The following is a 19,320-nucleotide window of genomic DNA, read 5'->3' on the forward strand; positions in this document are numbered from 1 at the left end:
GAAACAACTGAAAACTTCAAAGGTTCTAAATGCAACTTACTCAGTGGAAGTTTAGTGCGGTTCAGGCCCTCTACTAGTGATGAGAAGCTTCTTTTCATAGCAATAGCTTCTTCTGAACTGATCTGCTCTCTAGGTTACATGATCTGATCTAATCCGAAAATATGAGTACCATTATGCTCTTCTGATCTGATCTATTCTTTGGCTGAGAGCAAATGATTTGATCTGTTTCCGAAATTTTGCGGTTTTCCCATCCCTACTCTCTACGCTAATCTTTCTGATCCTATCGTTAGTACCAGCTTAGTATTTTCAAAACCTATGCTTAACCCTCCATGGTTCAGTTAACGTTTAACCTGGCTTCTCTAATGTCTTCTCTTGATGCCTACCGTGCATAGCGTGGTTTCCAGTTTCCGAATAGAAAAAAAAAATCGTCACCCCCAAAAAGTCGCCCCCGGCAAGTTTTGGCGCTCCCTCGTCCCCTCGCAGTCGACCTCGCCTCAGGAGTTACCTCAGGCGGGAGCGGGGGAAAAAAACAGTATGCCTCGATGTCAATGTCAACACGTTCTCGCGATCGCAAATAGTAGCGACGTCGGATGTCAGCCGCGAACGCAACGATCGAACCGCCGGTTGGCGGCGTTTTGGGGTTGTTGGTTTCCTTGAGATGCTGAAGTTCAGCCACAACTCAGTGTATCCTCGCACACACACAGACACTAATGGTGGGGTTCGCGGTCTACTAACAAACACATACACAGACATCGCAGCATGTTGCATTGGATCTACCGAAGGGAAGTGTGCCCACCACAACCCGTTGTCTATCCGCCTACGAAATCGGCGGAGTTTCATGGAAGACGTCAGCTCGTTGGAGGGAGAGCGTGGAGTCGGTTGAGCCAACGTCTGGGTGGTAGAAAGGAAGGCGACGATTTGTATCACAAATTCGACGGACATTCGCCGCTCCAACACCGCGGCGGATGTTTTGCGACGGAACAGAAGACGTTCGTAGGCTTAAGCGTTCATCACCCAAAGAAAAAAACGAAATCCAAACTCACGGTGAGCAACGTGAACATTAATGTTTGTGCTTTTTTTTCGGGGGAACCATAATTGCAGTGCACAATATGGCCAAGCCTTGCTGCCAAAGGCATGCCGTTTAAGCCCTTGCCACGACACCGCGGAGCAATTACAACGACATTGTGCCTTCCTCCAGCGGATGGATGACCTACCCCGGAGGAGGGGGGGGGGGGGGGGGGTGGCTTCGGATGGCACCAACACTGTTGTAGCGCTTAAGCGAGGACCAGCCCCCATCACCGGGGGAGTGTGGTGCGGCCGGGTCTCTATTGTGAGCACATAGCCACAACACTTCAACACGAGCTCGTTCGCCAGCTGGCCTTGCCATAGCGCTGGGTTGTCATTTTTCATGCCAACACGGCTGAAAGTGTCACGTTTCCTGCCATCCTCTATGAGCGCCGTTTTTTTCTTTTTCGCAAGCCGCCTTTGAACACGACCCCGAGGCATGGTGGAGGTGGGTGGCTGGTGCCACCGCCGGCCAGTGGTATAATGTCATGTGTTTGTCCCTCGCCGCCACCGAAGGAGACCTTCCCGACACACCGATTGCCGCCGGCCGGAACGGAAAGCATCCCCGGCGTGGTGGCAGTAGTACGCCGAACGTGCGCACAATTAACCTTCCCCAGTGCCAGCTACTCGCCGCTGCTAGTGACAGCAGTCTACCTTACGGTCTGTCACATCGTTTGTCGGTGGTGAGCTTCTGCTGCCTTCTGGTTTTGTTTTTTCAAAAACCCCCTTTGCTCTCTCAATTATTCGACCATTAGGCATGGGGGCAGGGGCAGGCTCGGTGCATCATCCGAGATCCCCGAGGGGACGACACCGGCCTGGCGCTCTTCTGGGAGGCTGCCCAGCTCCAGAACAGAGATATCTGCTGGAGATAGGAGAAAGCTCTTAATTGCGTAATAAACATGGACGGTATGGTCCACTGGAAGCATCCAACGCCTTGGCCCGGGCGGGGCCAAGAGGCCCCCGCGGGGTGTGCGGGCCGGGGGTTTGGGTAATGAAGAATGTCAATTTATTTCTCCAGTCACCCTTGGCAATGGGTACGTGAAGGTCGACCTAAGTGTGCGTCGCCGGCGTCGTCGTGTACGTCGTGGCCTGCGGAGGCTGGTTTTTTTTTTATTTTTGCTTTTTTAATTTCGTCCCTCCAGCGACATATTTCCTCGGGTTGATGCGGAGCGGTAAGGAAGGGGGAGAATGCTGTTGGTGGCGCATGATTGGATTCCGGTATAATGTGCGTCCTATGGCAAACGGGAGCCCCACACACAAGGCACGCGTCCAAGAAAGCAATTCCCTCCCTCCTGCTTTACTCTCGAAGGCTTTAGGTTTAATCAATTGTTTAGAGACGCTAAATGGAAGCGTTGCAGTTATTTTTCATCACGAAATGATTATCGGGTGGTTTAATGATTGCTACTTGATTAGAAACCGCTTACGCTTATCGCTTAAGTAGGGACTATAAAATGAAAGTAAGCGATTAAGTTGGTTTTGAGGATAGCTTGTACAAACGAAATAGTTTTGATGCTAAGAAAAAGCCATAAAATACGAAGGTAAGCTTACGCGCTTTCTCTATCTTGTTCTCTGCGATCTTTGATCCTAAGCACATTTCTTCAAAGATGATCAACATTATTCACACCTCGTTAAGGCTTGTATATTGCGAGTTCAGCATCCATTATAATTTGTTCGAATTTGCTGCACTACGACATCTAAATTTTTTTACTTATTATTATGTTGTACTGCGTCTGTTTAATAGTGTCATGAGTTTTATATGTTTATAAATATATTGGAAAAAGAATCTCAAACAACACTGTTTAAAGAACAAAAACGAGTTTGATCATGTTTAATTGATTGTTAGATTATTCTACAGTGTTTAACATTAGAACTTCTGTAACATTTTTCAAATTTACCTGCTATTTTCATAACTGTTTTAGGTGCTATGCTTCGATTGATGATCATTTCATAAATTGTGGGTTATATGACAATGAAAAAATAATTTGTTTTACATTTTTCTTATTAGTTCAAATAACAACAGAAACAAGAAATGTGTTGAGTTTTATATTGAGTTGTTGTTTTTATTTGATGCTTCATCGTTTTATTTAACAATTTCAATTATTTCATTTTATATCACTTTTATTTCATATCAAGTAATCTTAACTATAACACATATACATTCATTCGCACTACAACTTTTTTACAAATGTAGCCCTTCTACATGTATGTATATACATATATTACAAATATATCAACTGATAGAGTATCTGTAAAACTATGTCTGAACTGGTCATCGTTTGCAATAACTGGTTAGAAAAATTGACAGTGCAGGCAAAGTGAGTGTGTAAGTCAGGTGGGCTATAATTCTTCCACACTTATACATACTTCTTCTTCTTCTTTTTGGCGTAACGACCTCTTGGTCATGCCTGCCCGTTAAGGGCTTACGGCTTATTTTTACATTGTTTACTAATATGAAATATTTCAAGATCAAATCCAATTGGTTACGGTGTTTACAGTAAAATAATGAAAATGGCAGAGTGTTTACTCATCAAACCTTGAAACGATGTTTTGTTATCTTGAAGCAAACGCTATACTGCAGTTCAGAAGTCTAAGGACACTTTTACAAATACTTTGCGCAGAACCAAGCTATTTGCCATTCGAACAAAGCACTAGGCAAATGACTGGTCCCGGTATAAAATCCAATGACTTAATTTATTTTCAATATTAAATAGAACATTTTGTTTCGGAAAACATTGACCTTGGCATACGATTGGATGTGTAAATGTCATCCATTACCATCGGTAGAATTGTTTAACCTTAAGAAATAAATGTGACTGAAAGGTACCGGACCATACATTTTGACTTCTAGTCATTTCAAGTGTTAGCAAGTAAGACTATAAATGAATAACATAGAGGTTATTTTTACACTTGTTCTTTGGTGTCTTAAAAAAGCTTCACAAAAGACTTGTTAACTTACAACATTGGTCCGCATTTGCATCATTTCAAGATAAAAATACTACTTAAAAAAAGTTTTCATACAGAAAACATCTCTGCTAACACAAAAGATACAAAATTGAACCATCGCAGTTGTGTAAATATTTCTGTAGAATCGAAACCCCATGCTAGGATTACCATTTATTCATGGTTGTAGAGACAGGATGTGATTCGACGTCACCTTTCGCTGGAAAAGCAGGAACATGAGCCAGGTTAGTCGTTGTACGCCACTTCTGACAAACCGAACAGCCGGTTGTTTGTTGACTGTCTTCGACCGGCGTTCAGAAATAACCAGCATCGGAGTTGGATTATTTTCCCGTTCGCCCACAAGCGAAGAGAATCGCTCGAATGGTCAATGCAGTGTTGAACCGACGGGCGGGAGGAATGTGGGGGGTGGAAACTAACGGCACTTGGAAACATGGCCGGTCGATCGGGTCCGAGGAATCGAAATTCGCCGAGTCAAGCTCGAAGAAGGCCTCTGGTGCCGGTTTGGCTGATTAGAATTTTCAAGACCACCACTCTTCGCCCAATCGGCGACCTAACGGGAAATGCATCCCGGGAAGAAAAACGAACCGCCAAGTAGGGTCGTGAAATTTGTTTGCGTGGCTCAAGAAAATGGAGCTTTCGCAATGGCGGTGATGCTTGGCGCAGCAAGTCGTCCGTCTTTGGCCGAGGGGGTAAACGCGGAATAAGGAAATATCTCAATTGGGTGAAGTGTTTCTCTTTCCGATTTGCATAGCCTCGGCTTGGTTCAGGTGGCAGCGGCAGCTGCAACAGCATCACATTGTTGTGTTTCCCCACAGTACAAACGCAGTGATGGAGGTAACCACAAAAACCCATCCCCTCGTTCGCGTTGCCTCCACCATGCCCCACGACGCGGCCTTGCTCGCCGGGTTGGCCAACTCCGTGAGGGTTGGGAGAAAACCTGCCGCGAACGGGGCGCGGTGCTTAGTACAAAACAAAACTCACAACTTGGCGCGGTTTTCCGGTTTCCTGCTTTTGCTTTCTGCATCACGGCGGGGAAAAGAAACATTCACCTGTCCGCCGCGTAGCTGGCGTTCGGTGGCGTAGCCGATGGTAGGCACGCTCTAGACCGCGTTGGCATTCAATTGTTGCCGAGTTCGTGTGTGACTAATGCGGCACACAAGTGCTAACGTGACATAATCTGAACCGAAGGGACGCTCCAGAGGGTCTCGGTTTCCCTTATTGCAACGGAGCTGAGCTCAGCTTGTTTGATGCAACCATAGTGCGGGACATGGGGTGCACTTTTCTTTTCGACTTACGATCGACTTAGCTGATGCTCATTAATACTGCATCCGGAATTCACACACTTCTCACAGTTGGTTTCCATTTGTTAAATGCATTTTGCAACTGTGTGTTTATTGCAGAAAGCATGAATAATAAGGAAATTTTCGTATAAAATGATTGATATGTTTTTTATATCGCAAAATACGACTTACAAATTTTGCATGAGCTTTTTAGGACCTCCATTTTATTATACCACGCATCGAAGTTTCAAATATGTTTTTAAAATCAAATTTCTGAATCAAACAAGGATAATGCTTTGAAATTCGTTTGAATCAACCATCAAAAACATCGAGCGGATTATAGTTCAAGTCAAACGGACAAATAAAAGTATTTCTATTTAAGCTTACTGCTATGTTGTATTGTGCACATTCCAAAATATGAACAAAACACTTTTTCTGTTTCAATTGTATTTTAGATTATTTATAATTTAAACATTCTTGGACTTGAAAATATAGGACGCAACAATTTTTCAAATCAATCTAAATTGCTTTCAGATGAATATGTCAACTTGAGATGTAAATTAGTTTAACTAGTCTGAAATTTAAAATGAAACTGGATCAAAATAAGGGAATTCTAGGGCACGTGAGCGCTGTTTCGACTGTTGTAGTTAAACAAATGTTCTACTCGATTCTGTTTAAGGTTTGCTTTTAACATTTAACATATTTTTTAATTTCTCTTTGTCAACGAGAGAAATTTGTCTTTAATCATCGTCAAATTAGAGAATACCTTGAAAGTTGAACGTAATTTTATGCAATCTTAGGTTGTCATTATCAGAAAGTCTTCAGTATTTCGCTACGTTCATACATCTGTTCGTGGGACACGCTAACCTATTTTACATTTTGAATGATTATGTTGCATGTGATAACATGAGTTACTCTATTGAGTCTATTTAGCGTAGAGTCAATATTGCTTCACGCCTATTTACATTAGAATTCATTCAACTCCGCGAAGAGATTGCACCAATGCACTCACTGTCACTGATAAGCCTTGCTCTGAAATGTATCATACGCCGCTAGAAATCCAGTGCATCGCTGATAAAGTGTCTCGTAGTGTACAAATTGTGCTTCTCCCCACCATCACCTTAGCGTCTCGTTGACGATGCACTTGGTCATCTTTCGATGCTGCTGGTGTTGGTGTTGACCTGTTGGATGGGAATGGCAATCATAGTGAGCTTAAGAGGATGCCAGCCTCACTAACGATAGGTTGATAGAGGTAAAATCGACGGCTTTAGCTAAGAGAATTCTATGCAACGCGAAGTTAGGCTTTGGGTGGGGAATGTACCGATCCTGGTGTAAATTTTCCGGACAATGATGCTCGTCGTTAGTAGAAGTTGATGTCGACCTCTGGAGCTCGAGCAGAGGGTGTTGGAGCGGATGCAGCGGAATGACAGAATATTTTACGCGTATTTACTTTGGCGAGCTCGGAACGCCGCGATCTCTTTCGATCCGCTGCACTTGTAGTTGTGCTAGCGTAGATAGGGTGTCCAATACCAGATCGTATGTACTCGATCCGCGATCACACGGGAGAACTCTCGCAACGCTCCGCGATCATCACACTGTTGCTTACGGGGGTGGATTTCTGTATCAAATTTATATAAATAAAATCATCGTTAAAAGTTTTTCAATGCCAATTCTTAAATGTTTTAAAATAAAAAAAAAAAAATTTAAAGTTTAAAGTTTGAAAATTTTTCGAACTGGTTCCATGGACTTTTATGCCAGAGAAATAACACCTGAGCTTATTTAAAGCTTAGTACAAGTAGTCACAACATTTATAAAACGAAAGAAAAGGTAAAATAGAAGAAACTTTTGCCCTAAAGAACTTTTTGCCCCAAAATATGTTTAAAGCTGTAAACACAAAATTTATCTTTTGAAAATGCTTCAAACACTTAAATATCTGTTCCTATTTAAGCTTAAATATCTGTGAACCAACAAAATAGCTGCACCAAATTTGTACACCTTGTAGAATACGTTAGGTTCAAAGAAAAGATCAAGTATCGTAAAGAAGCACAACAGTCAGTTGCTTCTACAGCAATTACTTTCTTTTTGCCGTAATGATCGGCTTCAATCATGCCTGTCCCCACTTAGGAGCCTGTAAGACTTTTTTCCCTTTGTGTACGTAGATAATCAGTCTTTCCGTATAGGGGAGGATTCGGTTTTGGTTGGGATTCGAACCCACCCCGTCGAGGTGGTGAGCCCCAGCGCTCATTGGACAATATTCTAATCGGTGGACCGGTTGTCGCGCACCCCGCCCCTCCCCCCTCCCCACAGTACAACTAATAAGAACTCTAAAAAAACTGTAAAAAAAATTCAAAGCTTGGATTGACAGAACTGAGAAACAATTCTTTGAACTACATAAAAAATAGCTGTACAAGGTAGAATTATTACAAAAACTTATTTTATGAGAAAAGGTTTAAAAAAAACTGGGATTGCGTTATTGAAGGGTAGTGTTATACTTCAAATAATATATAGTGCTTATGTCCGAATATGTTTTTTTTTGTTTTTTTTAAACAAATAACAAGAAGTGCAATATTTCTCCATTTACTACCATGCGATGGCTTGGAGTATAGCAGAATACCTAAACAAAAATAAATTAAATGTTTGCAAAGAATGAAGTGATGATGGTTTAAAGGTTATAATTTTTCGATTTAAAAAAGATCAATTTGTAAAACGATTAACATTTTTTGCAATATTCTGTAAACAACTGGTTTATAGTTTTGAAGATCGCATGCAAATGAGATGACAACCGGCTTGCACCTCGCTGTGAACCACTGTGCGCGAGCGCGAGAGAGATAAATGAATGGAAGGGAGGAAGTCGTTTCGCCAACCTAGCACCACCTAGCGCATCCCGTCCGACGGTCAGTGTTGTTTTCTATTGTGAAGAGTAATGTTCGCGCACGTCTGGGTACGCTTCCGCAGGCTTTAAAGCTCCTTGCTCCGTGCAGTCGACCGTGGACCGAGCAGATCGTCTCGGACTCGTGACGCATTCGCATTCTTCGGGTGTGCGTTCTTCGGGAGGCTTGGTGTTGTAAGTGCCGCGCACCCTCCATCCGCCCTGCCGAAGAGTGGATTGCACAAAAGTCTTCTGCTGCACGCGCGCACGCCACACTGTTGCTATCGCGATCGTTCGATGTATTCGCGTGGAGAGTATTCGGTTCTGATCGTCGCCGTCGAACAACGGGAAATGAATTGCGATAGCGCCTGTTGGTTGGTGTTTGTGGTGGTGGGACTCACGCCGAGATCGTCGTAGTGGGGCTCCTTCGCGAACGCTAGCCTGATCCGGTTAGTCCACTTCTGCGCAGGGAGTTCCGAAGGTTATGGACCGTTTTGCCAAGGATTGCAGATTGCAGAATAGAGTTGCCTACTCGCTGGCAAACACACACACACATACACACCGATCGATACACTATCGATCGTCTAATCAGCATTCGAGTTGGGACCATCTATTGCCGTCTTGAGGACTGGTGGTGCAAGCCTCTCAACATGGCCGGGTCCCAACGACTGTCGATGACAATAAAACAAACAAAAAATCGTTGCAACTTTCGGGGACAGAACGGGGATTCACCGCTGTTTCGTCCGTTTCGAGTTTGGTTCGATTGACATTGATTTGATAGCGAGCGAAGCTAACCGGCTATCGCAACACTCCAGTCGACCGGTTACTTAGGTACTTTCTTGTGCAAACCTGACCGTGTGTTGCCAAACAAGCGCACCGGTATGAAGGTCGCGTATTTCGGCTTGTTTTTTACTAACCTTCCGTCGAGCTAGGGCTGCTCCGTGCCTTCCAGATCGTTTGCGACATCTGTTCCCCTAATTCGAGCTACCAAAACGACGGCGTGCCTGCTCCGTCCACTTTGACCGAGGTCAGTCAGCCAGTGGAGATCGTTTTGGGTTGATGCTAATTAACTTAGCCTCAGCTGTTTGATGTCGTGCTACCGTTGGCATAGCCGTTGGTCAAGAGAACGTTAACAAATCAAAACGGGCAAGAACTAAAACCGGTTTTACGAGATGTGAGGCAGCGTAAGGTTTTATTTTCGGTGTCACAGCTTTATGGAGACGCAATTTTCTGCGGAATTAGAAGTTCACGCGCGGTGATGAAATGGACCAAAAAGCATCTGAAGAGATATTCTTCAAGAGTTACGAATATGACTCATAAACTCATGCAATGAGTAACGTTTGGGGAAGTAAATGAATAGTGGCATAGTGAAATAAAAGGTTTGAAGGTCTGCGGTCCAGAACGAGCCTTGATGGAAACAGAATTTAGTGAGCTCCCTTGACCATGAACCAAAACACCACCCCGAAATCTATCATTAGAGCGCCCCCGATGCGATGGCCGTTAACTCCTACCTAATTTACCACTCCATTTCCTAATGCCGGGCGCAGCCGAATCCATAACCACCCGGACCCGGCCTGTTTGTGGATCGCCCTCGGAGCCAGAAGGAGCAGAAAAAGTTGAATTCGTTTGGTGCGAACTGTGTGTCCTCGGGTAGAACCGCAAAACGTATGAAAAGACTAAAACAAAGAGTTACTCTCCTGGCAGAGCGTGTGGGGCAGTTTACCTTGGAGAGTGTTCCTTGGAATGAGCTCAACCGACGGGAAGGATGTTGGGGGCGGCGGTGGGTGGCACATTATAGGAAAGAACTAGCCGCTGGACCTATTCGTTGGGAAATGGATTGAATTATCTAAGGTTAAGGTTGAGGTGGCTCGGCCAGTTGAAGGTCTCCGGTGGTGGTCTCTAGTGCCTTGCAGCTGATGGCAATAGGCCACATACACACATTAAATTACACCTTAAGGGGGGCCCGGTTGCCACCGGTGGTGGGCCTGTTTCGATAAGATGCATATCAACGCCTAGCCTTAGGATGGTTCTTGATGCAGGCAGCGGGCGGTGGGAGGGGCTGGTACGTCCGGTGCCTTGACTCACTTCTCGTAGGACCCGATTTCGCCAGCCGGTTGCCGAGGGCAATGAAAGGATGTGGAAAGATTGGCCCCTGTTTGGATGGAGAGGTGTCAGGAGGACATGTCGGGTCGTGGCGGTTCGCTGTGGTGAATGTATACCTTGCTTGGTAAACAACCTTAGCTATATCCTTCGGCACACACTCGTTCTTACCGCACTCCCCGAGGGGCGATGATGGTCGGTGCTGTGTCAACTCGTTCTTGTTCGATCTTCAACCTCGCTTCGATTACTTACCATGTTAGGTCGCGTACTGTGTGTGCCTGTGTGTGTATCCGTGGTACGGTGAGGTGCTGTGTCGACACTTGTAGCGATCGAGTTATTCTTGGACTCTATGCGGTGGAGGGAGCACATGTACATCATAGGATGAGGATAGACGACGTTTCATGTTTCGTTAATTTGTTGTTGTCGGTCAGAGGTCGGCAATATTGAATTGAGGAAGGATGATTGATTAATATTGATTGAAGAAGTGTTTCAAATGTGTTTGGCACACAGTCCCAACTACAGAACCACTAGACATTACTAAAAATATTGTAAAAGGGAAGCAAAATGGTTTATGTTTATGTTTTTGTTTATGTTTCAGAACATCTAACAATCAAACTTTGCAAATCGGGAAGACTACCAGTTCCGTAGAACAAGAACATTTCAGATGATATGTGGTCCTTAATTCCAGGAATTTCCAAAAGTCTCCAGGAAATCCAGGAGTCACCAAAATTCAGCTTAGGATGGACTCGAAAAATTGGTTTTCGCTACAGAATCACAACATAGGCTTTATTTTAAAATACATTCTTTGGGGATATTAAGTTAGCTCGGGCTGGTACGACCAATTCCGAAACGTTGGATCAACTTTGAACCAACTTTGCCCGTTGACTCCAATCAATGTATGTACGTCGAACTATTCAGATCATTACACTGTTTGAAAAGGATATTTACATCTATCAAACTCTAAAAACGATTGTACCTACATATTAATTAGGGACAGTACATTTTAAACTCGAGGGATAGTACATTTTAAATCTGGCACCCAATCATTTGGCAGGTTTTTATCAAAACAATATCGAGAGCGCGTGGATTCAAAAATATATATTCAGTGTAAATCGAGGTGGTCTTATAGCAACTGGACAGAGTGTAATTGGCTTAGATAAAAAAAATGTTGTCCATTTTGTTATGGCTGTAAATGGAAGCCTATTTTTCTTATTAACTTCTGCACAATAATCAACTAAAGTAAAATAAAACATTTTAAAACTGCCACTAATGTGACATTCCTTAAGTGTAATTTGAGACCGAAACGTGACTTTTTCTGCTAAAATCGAGGAATGGTTCAGCGCGTGCATGACATGGGTATTGTATATGCAATAAAACCAGAGTTTAACAACCCCTGTTCTTACTGTCTTTCATGATACGTTGCAGTAAAAGGAAAAAGCACAAAACTTCCTAGTTTTTAATTCGTTGATAAACGTAGTAAGTTGACGTAAGAAGTCATAGGAACAGCTAAATTTGGATTTTTCGCATTTACCAAATGTGTAATGTCGTCATGGTAATGGCATAACACCAGATACAAACAAGGACTCTAGAAAGCATGGGGTTTGATAGCTATCAAGATTTCCTCAATAAAAAAAACCAGAACAAGGTTATGGGAACGTTACTTTGTGTAGGGTTTTTACAAGTTGGTGATTTTGTAAATAACCGATTTGGTAAACTGTTCGCCGATGTTCGATGTAATGTTTTTGTTGTTCAGCTGTTCGACAATACAACAAAGGACATTTATCCGTTTTTTTTATGTCTTTGGCAGGATTGCTGCAACTACAGTACTTGCGCAACGAGTCAAAAACTTGCTTACTAACATACACCTGGGCCGGATGTTAGCCCACGGTCTTGACTTTTGCCGACCCCTTGCTCCAGATCCGTCCCGCAACCGATACGCAATGGACGAGCTTCTTGATAATTAATATGAATTTTTAATGCAACCAATAAGCAACTGTAACCCAGCGCCCTTGCGTCGCGAACGGAACTTGGAGCTTGGCCGGTCGGTGGATGGCTATCTGCTCCCATTTTTCACGCGTCTCCACCCTGACCTTCCCACCGACCTTCGCTGGCGTGTGGTGTGGTGCCGTTCCAGCCTTTGTCGCGGCCTTCTTTGTCGCCGAAGTCGCGCGTGTCGATATTTGTTGTAATCATATTTTTTCCATCCAACCCCCCCCTCCCCCTTGCACGTCTTCGACCCTAACCCGCCGCGGGATCGGACTCGACCACACTTCGTGCCATTATTAATTCTTGGCCTTCCTCTTCTTTACTCTGCTGCTGCTGCTCTGTCCCCTTTCGATTTCAGTGCCGTTCCAGCCATCGACTAGCGAAGACTGTGTTGCCACCCCGGTCACCAGCCGCGCTGCCGCCATTCTCCACCAACCACAAGCGGTTGTTCACCAAAGGGTTGCCGTCCGCCACCATTCTGCAAAGCTCCAAAAGCACGCCGGAAACTTCGCCGACGGTCTCGGTCAGCCTCTGATCCCGAGAGAGAGGGGAAAGAAGAGCGCACGGTATGCGATCGGGCGCCCTCAAACTCCGAAACTCCCGCCCACGTGTTCGTGTTCCGATTTGATTTGCACGGTTTTAACCGCCCCGGGTTCCGTGTTTTTCCTGCCAACTCATCCGATAAACTTTTGACCGTGAAACTTCCAAAACGCCTAGGAACGCGAATTACAGAATTGTGTGCCTATTTATGCCCCTCAGTTTATGTGTGTGTGTGCGTGGTCCAGTGTGCTTTGTGCAGTCAGTGAAAAGTGCAACGATGCAAACGGTGAAATTGGAGGAGTAGAAGTGGGGCAAAAAACGGAAAACTCCAATCGCGGCCATGCGATGCCGCGTTGTGTTCAGTGTCACAAGCCGGAAACGGGCCGTTATGTGATCGGAGGAGTGTATTGTTTCGACTTTTCGTTGAGCCAAAGTTGACCGAAGCCTTCCTTCGAAGGATGCATAGTGCAGAAATTGTTTTTTTTTTCACAAATTCACATTTATTCCGAGTCGTTCAACCGTGCGCCGTTGTCTGGAGGTTTTGCTGTTTTGTTTTCGTTGTGTTTGCATTGGGAATTTTAAAAGAAACTCGCTGTCGCATAAATTGGACATAAGTTTACCGTGGCATCCGCTGAAGAGTGGAAACTGATGCGCTGGCGTATTCGCAAACTCCGGTGCGTTTCCGATCTTCAGCCATGAACAAATTTGGCAACAATGCCCCGCTGTTCGGATCCGTTCAGGCGTACGATTCGATGTGTAAACAACGAACCGCCGAAAAACGGTAATAAATGGCGGATGATTATTTCCGTGCCGTGCCAGTCGGTCGGTCCGTGCCGTGTGGTTGAATGCCAAGGATAGGGACTGGAAATGGGATTTAAAGCGAACGTTGGAAGTTAGCTTTGCGTGAAATGACGATAAGGTGAACTTGGTGCAAAACCCGGGCAAGCTCTAGTCGGCCGTGTTGCTGCTCATGAGACGTACCGAAGGAGTAGTACTTCCGCCTTGCTCTGGTTGCCGTGGTCTGCAGTTTGATCGACGCCTTCAGTGATCTTCTGGGGGGAAGGGGAGAGAAACGCTAAATGGTGATCCTGAACTGAAGCATGGCGGAGCGTGCAGTTTTGCGTGATCTCCCAATAAGCAACAGATTCCGGAATACGAAACAATATTTGCCGGTTGTGGAGTGTGGTGTGCGTTAGCAGTGGTGGCGCCTAATCTAAAGTTCTTTTCTATGCCTTCTTTTCAGCAGTGCTCGGATCGTGCGTGAAGAGTTCGTGTGAGAGACAAGTGTACGGCACTTGCCCGTTTTTTTTCGTTGTTGCGATTGTCGCGTGAGGCAACGTTGGTGTGAAAAACGTGTGAATTTCGCTCGCCATTTTAACCAAACCAACCCACAGCCGTCTCTGGTGTGCCATTTTGCCTGTCTCGGGAAGAGGATTTCGCATTGAGGCAAGCGCCAAAGTAATAAGTGGTGGTCACAAAGTTTTCGTGTCCACGTCGCTGGAAAAGTGCAACCCCTCGCTGAGGCGATCCCGAAACGTTGGCCAGCAACATAGGAAAATCTGCTCCTCGCATAGGCTTAACATAGTGCGTGTGTTGTTGCGGAAGATTGCCGTTGGTCTCACGTAACGCCGCAGTGGACTACATTCTAACTCTTCGCAGCGCACGCAACTTTGTGCAATCGTGGTGAGAAGAATTGGTGCCGTTTGCTTAGTGTGAACGGTTTGCGAACTATGCTGGAGGAGTGTAGTGATTTGCCCAACAGTGCATAGAACCGGATAACGCGAGATCGAGATCGTCATCGGTAAGTGCATGATGCGATAATTATTTGGTGTAAGTTAAGATCTTATATACATTTCTGGCGTTAATGTTTTAGTGTTCACTTTTTAGAATGTGCATTTTACATTTTGAAAAAGGGAAAAAATAATTCAAATCGGTTTAATTCGATCTTTTTCGACCTTCGACCAAAAACTATACTAATTAATTGTGACTGGAAGGTACAGTACTAGTCTAAAAGCCTGGCCCAGATCTAGAGTTGAAGAATGTTTTAGCTGTTGTATAATTTTTAATCCTGCTGCTCAATCATCCCTCGAGCTTTACAAGAAAATTAAATTTGTTTTACTTTATTCTTTCCTTGCTTTATGAAAGCTATTTCAAACACTGCATATCCCCAAATTTATAAAATATCACAAGATTTCCACTTCCCGATAGTAACAACAATGCAACAGACGGCTTAGAGCTCCTGGTCTGTATATTTAGGAAAAAGCCATGAATCAAAGCGTAAAACGAAATGGTTTAGAAATATTTGCTTTTGATATTTTTCAAATATTATTTCAACTCGCTATGTGGTGAGACAGTAAGTCAACTCCAAAACAAGGCGGACCATTGCCAATCAACTATTCGTCGTATGAATTAATGTACAATGTCATATATTAATGCTTTGTGAGTCATTGATTTAGAATATGTACAATCTTAAATTGATTTGGTCAGGATAGCTATAAATTTAATTTGTTGAAAAGCTTGCCTAACAATTATGTATACCGGTCCATTCAACTCCGTGTAACCCGGTACATGTTACCCCATTATGACGATGTGTTATTTTCAGAATTTCGTTAAATGACATATTTAGATACTTGATGGATGCCTGCTTGATTTGACTATCTCATTTCTACAGTTGATTTAGCTTAAATTCTCGTGGGGAAATCATACATAATTTTAGATTTAATTTGCTTCATTTGGTTTTCTCTTTGAAATTAGAACCAAGAAGTTCAAATAGGATGTATTGGACACGTTAGTAAACGTATGTCCTTTTTTTTTATGTGGCACGACATCCCCTAGTGGGACAAGGCCTCTCTCCGAAGAGAGTTTGTGTGACCGAAAGGCGGTATATTATAGATCGGTGGTCAGCCGTTCGTAATACCGGAGGGTGCCAGACTCGAGATTCGATCCCACACCTGTGGTGTGGTGTTTCCTCGCGCTACCGCTGCGCCATGGGCACCCCCGTATGTCCTTATTCATATATTATTTAATTCATTTACCAACTTGTATTTGACATGAGCACCGGGGCTCACCACCTCGACGGCGTGGGTTCGAATCCCAACCGAGACCGGACCTTCCCCTGTACGAGAGGACTGACTATCCACGTACAACAGGGAAACAAGTCTCGGGCAGGCATGACCAACAAGGTCGTTACGCCAAGAAGAAGAAGAAGAAGACATTGGGTTGTAGATACTGCACAAAGTACGTCGGGCAAATAATGACTTATCACATAGAAAAGATCTTAGGAGTTGCAACTCTCAGTACCTTGTTTATCTTAGCTCTTATGATGTCCAACTTCTGTTTCCCGATCAGTCTTATTTAACGAAAAGACAGTAATGCTTCTCTAAATTAGAGTCCACGCGTTGCGTTTTACTCTTTTATTAATCTTTTGAATCCTTTACTTTTGTCCATGGCTATCTTTTGCTGCATATAATCAGAAGTCCACTGTGCTTAATTTTTTTAAAATATGGAGATCCGTACATTTTCCAAAGAAATGCTCGGTGCCACTAACAAATATGTGTGTTAAAAAAAGATACCACCATAAAATATGTGTGTCTTTTTTCTAAGTAATTCAATACAAATTACAAATGATTTTCAATGCTAGACACCTGTACAAATTGCCAGAAAATCGTACATCTTGGCAACATTAAATAAAATTATGTTCTTTTTATCTCGAGCTGCATAGTTAGAACCTAGCTTTAAAATTGGATTGATTTTAACAAAAAAAAAAAAAAAAAAATGCTGGCGCTGCAACCTGCTAGAAAGTCAGTGACGTGGGAAGTCTGGAATATCCATTTAACTTTACAGTTAACCAAATGCCCGTGGTGTGTGGCGAAACATATTTTTTTATTCCCACTATCTTAATACAGTCCGCAGCCGCAGCTGAAGGTCCTTGACAGATGCCGGTAGCGGTATCGCCACCGCTTGACGTACGGGGCAATAATCGGAATGGAAACTAGGAAGAATGCTTTCCGTTACCCTTTAGGTGTGCTGGTTTCCTGCTGCGTAAACAAACAGACCCACACCACGGCGTGTGCGCCACGCTCAGATGTTGCTCTCCGATATCCACGCGGGGTCCATCCATTAAATCGGCTACTTTGGAGGACATAAGGCAGTAAAGGGAACAGGTTTCTCGCCTACTCGCGTTGTGCTTTGGGGAGGGGGAGTGCTCTAGAATGGGGTGTTACATTTTGTTTTTTCGTTTGCTGTTTGTGAGATGTAATGGTTCGAAAATCCTAGCTCTTCGAGCGCTAATGGCAAGGAGTCGTTGAGCAAAAGGGCAACAGGCAAGAAGTATGGTAGGCCTTCGTCCGAGCGATGGAGTTGGGGGGGATTGGCTCGCTGCAAACCACCGGACCGAGGACGAGTTTCGCGTCGGTCGTTCTTGGTCGGTCGGTTCTGTGACCGTCAACATCAAGAAATCCTGCCTTCCTTCGAGGTGCCCTCGCGTATGACGCACTTCGATGCTGCTAGGTAAGCGCAACAGTGCGCAATGCTGCCCCGGGTGGGAGGGGAGGGCCGGGAGAAGAAGTGCCTTTGCATTATTTATGAGCAGGAATGTGCACCGCTGATGATGATCAATGACAGCGCCGGCAAGGCGAGTCACAAATGCTATCGCCACGCGGTGACAAAGGCTGGTTCCGCGGGTCGAAGGCAGGAAGCAGGAGCAGATCCAGCTCCTTCGGTCGTGTCGCCGTGGCTCGCCTCTCCGGGGTGTAGTGACCAATAATTATATTTCCCCCCGGCATCGTAAGCACCTTGCCTTTCCAACTCCTTTTCCATCGGCTTCCATCCTTTTGCCGGTCGGTCTTTGTACTCGGGAGTGTTTTTTCTCGTTTCGTCCACCAACGACGCACGACGATCGGCCATTCGCGATAACCTTGCGCGCTTGAGAAGCTGATATTGAACTTGATCCGTCCGTGGGGACAGTCTTGGAGGAGAAGAAAAAAGCATTTGATCCACCACCCCAAACAGGAGAGTCCAACGTTTGTCCTACTTTCACCCGCAGATTGTTTTGTAACTTTGTTCGACGCTTTCCTTCGTGCCTTGGAACTGCCAGCCCGGTTTCTTACCACTTCTCTTCGCTTGCAAATGTTCGCTTGACAAATGACGCAGTGTTTGGGCGCTCGAATCAAACCACATGTCTGAGTCAATAGAATCATATTGGTTTTCAGCCTCTTCCGTGAGGTAATCATTCGCGGGGTGATATCGCGAGTTGTTGGGCCATACCCCGTTGGCTTTTTCGTTGGGCCTCCCTCAATAAATCTTCCTTTATCTACTTCACCAAGCTAGGCATCGCGGGCAGAGATGTGTCGTTTCCGGTATCGTCTTCCGAAATTATATCCGCGTTGATGGCGTTGACCGAACCGATTGACTGATATTCGTTAATGGGTAGGGCAAACGTTAGGATCTCGCACTCCAACAACCACAGCGTCTGGTAGTTCTCGATTGCGTGACGGTTGGTTGAATGCACGAGAGAAGGAAGTTTGTGATGCGTGATTTATTCGATCTGCAATCGAGCTGTTGCTTATGTTAATGATAATAATATTTCACTCGAGATAAGGCTAGATAAGGAAGAACCCGCGGGTTTGTTCGATGCATATATCATTCTACGGACGTATTGTTCAATTTTCTTCCGAGTTAAACCCATCAATATTTCATCAAATGTGCAATCTAAATCGTTAAAATTGTCATTTAAAAATGATAATCTTATTTTATTGGAATAAGCTTTGGCCCTTGATTTATCTTATCTCTAGTTAACCATATGATACCTTCGGATGGTAAAGTAAGACTTCTCATCTAATGGACATTTTGTTGAAATACTACACTAATAGACTGTATAGAAATTTTGATCTCTTTTCGCTGGTTCCAGACAAACTACAATTCTTCTTCGACATTAAATTACACCTGAATTCTGAACGTCTTATCCCTCTAGTGTTTTTGATGGAATCCATGCGAGGGAAAATCAAAAGGATACCCAAGATGTAGACAGAAATAGGTATATTGATAGCAGCATCATTTGTAAGGCTGCCTACCGAAGTGAAAACGGGGAGGAGAATCAATATTACCTTAGGGCAGTGGATCGATCTAGCTTATTGCTCAGTGAACTGTGTGATAGTTGCGTGACCGGGCAGAATAGACACAAGATGGATGGTGTTACCGAACGGGATCAGTTGCTGTAGGGTTCATAATTTACATAACAAGGATGAAGAATAATAGCTTCTAGCGCAAGAGATTGTGCTGCCTAGGCAACACTGCTGGGAAAGACTTTGTTTTATGAAAATATCACCGTTTATTGAAATTCTCGAAAGTTTACGGTGGTGCTTCATCACGATGTCACGGATATTTTGAAAACTGTCCATAAACCGATGAATTTACTTTCGCTATCAATAACATGACTTTTTTTTATCAATTACGTCGAATTCATCAGAAAATGATGATGCTCAATGAGATGCGAATATAAAAATGAAAAACATATAGGAA

The sequence above is a fragment of the Anopheles coustani genome, chromosome 2 (genome assembly GCF_943734705.1).
Source record: "Anopheles coustani chromosome 2, idAnoCousDA_361_x.2, whole genome shotgun sequence".
Lineage (NCBI taxonomy): Eukaryota > Metazoa > Arthropoda > Insecta > Diptera > Culicidae > Anopheles > Anopheles coustani.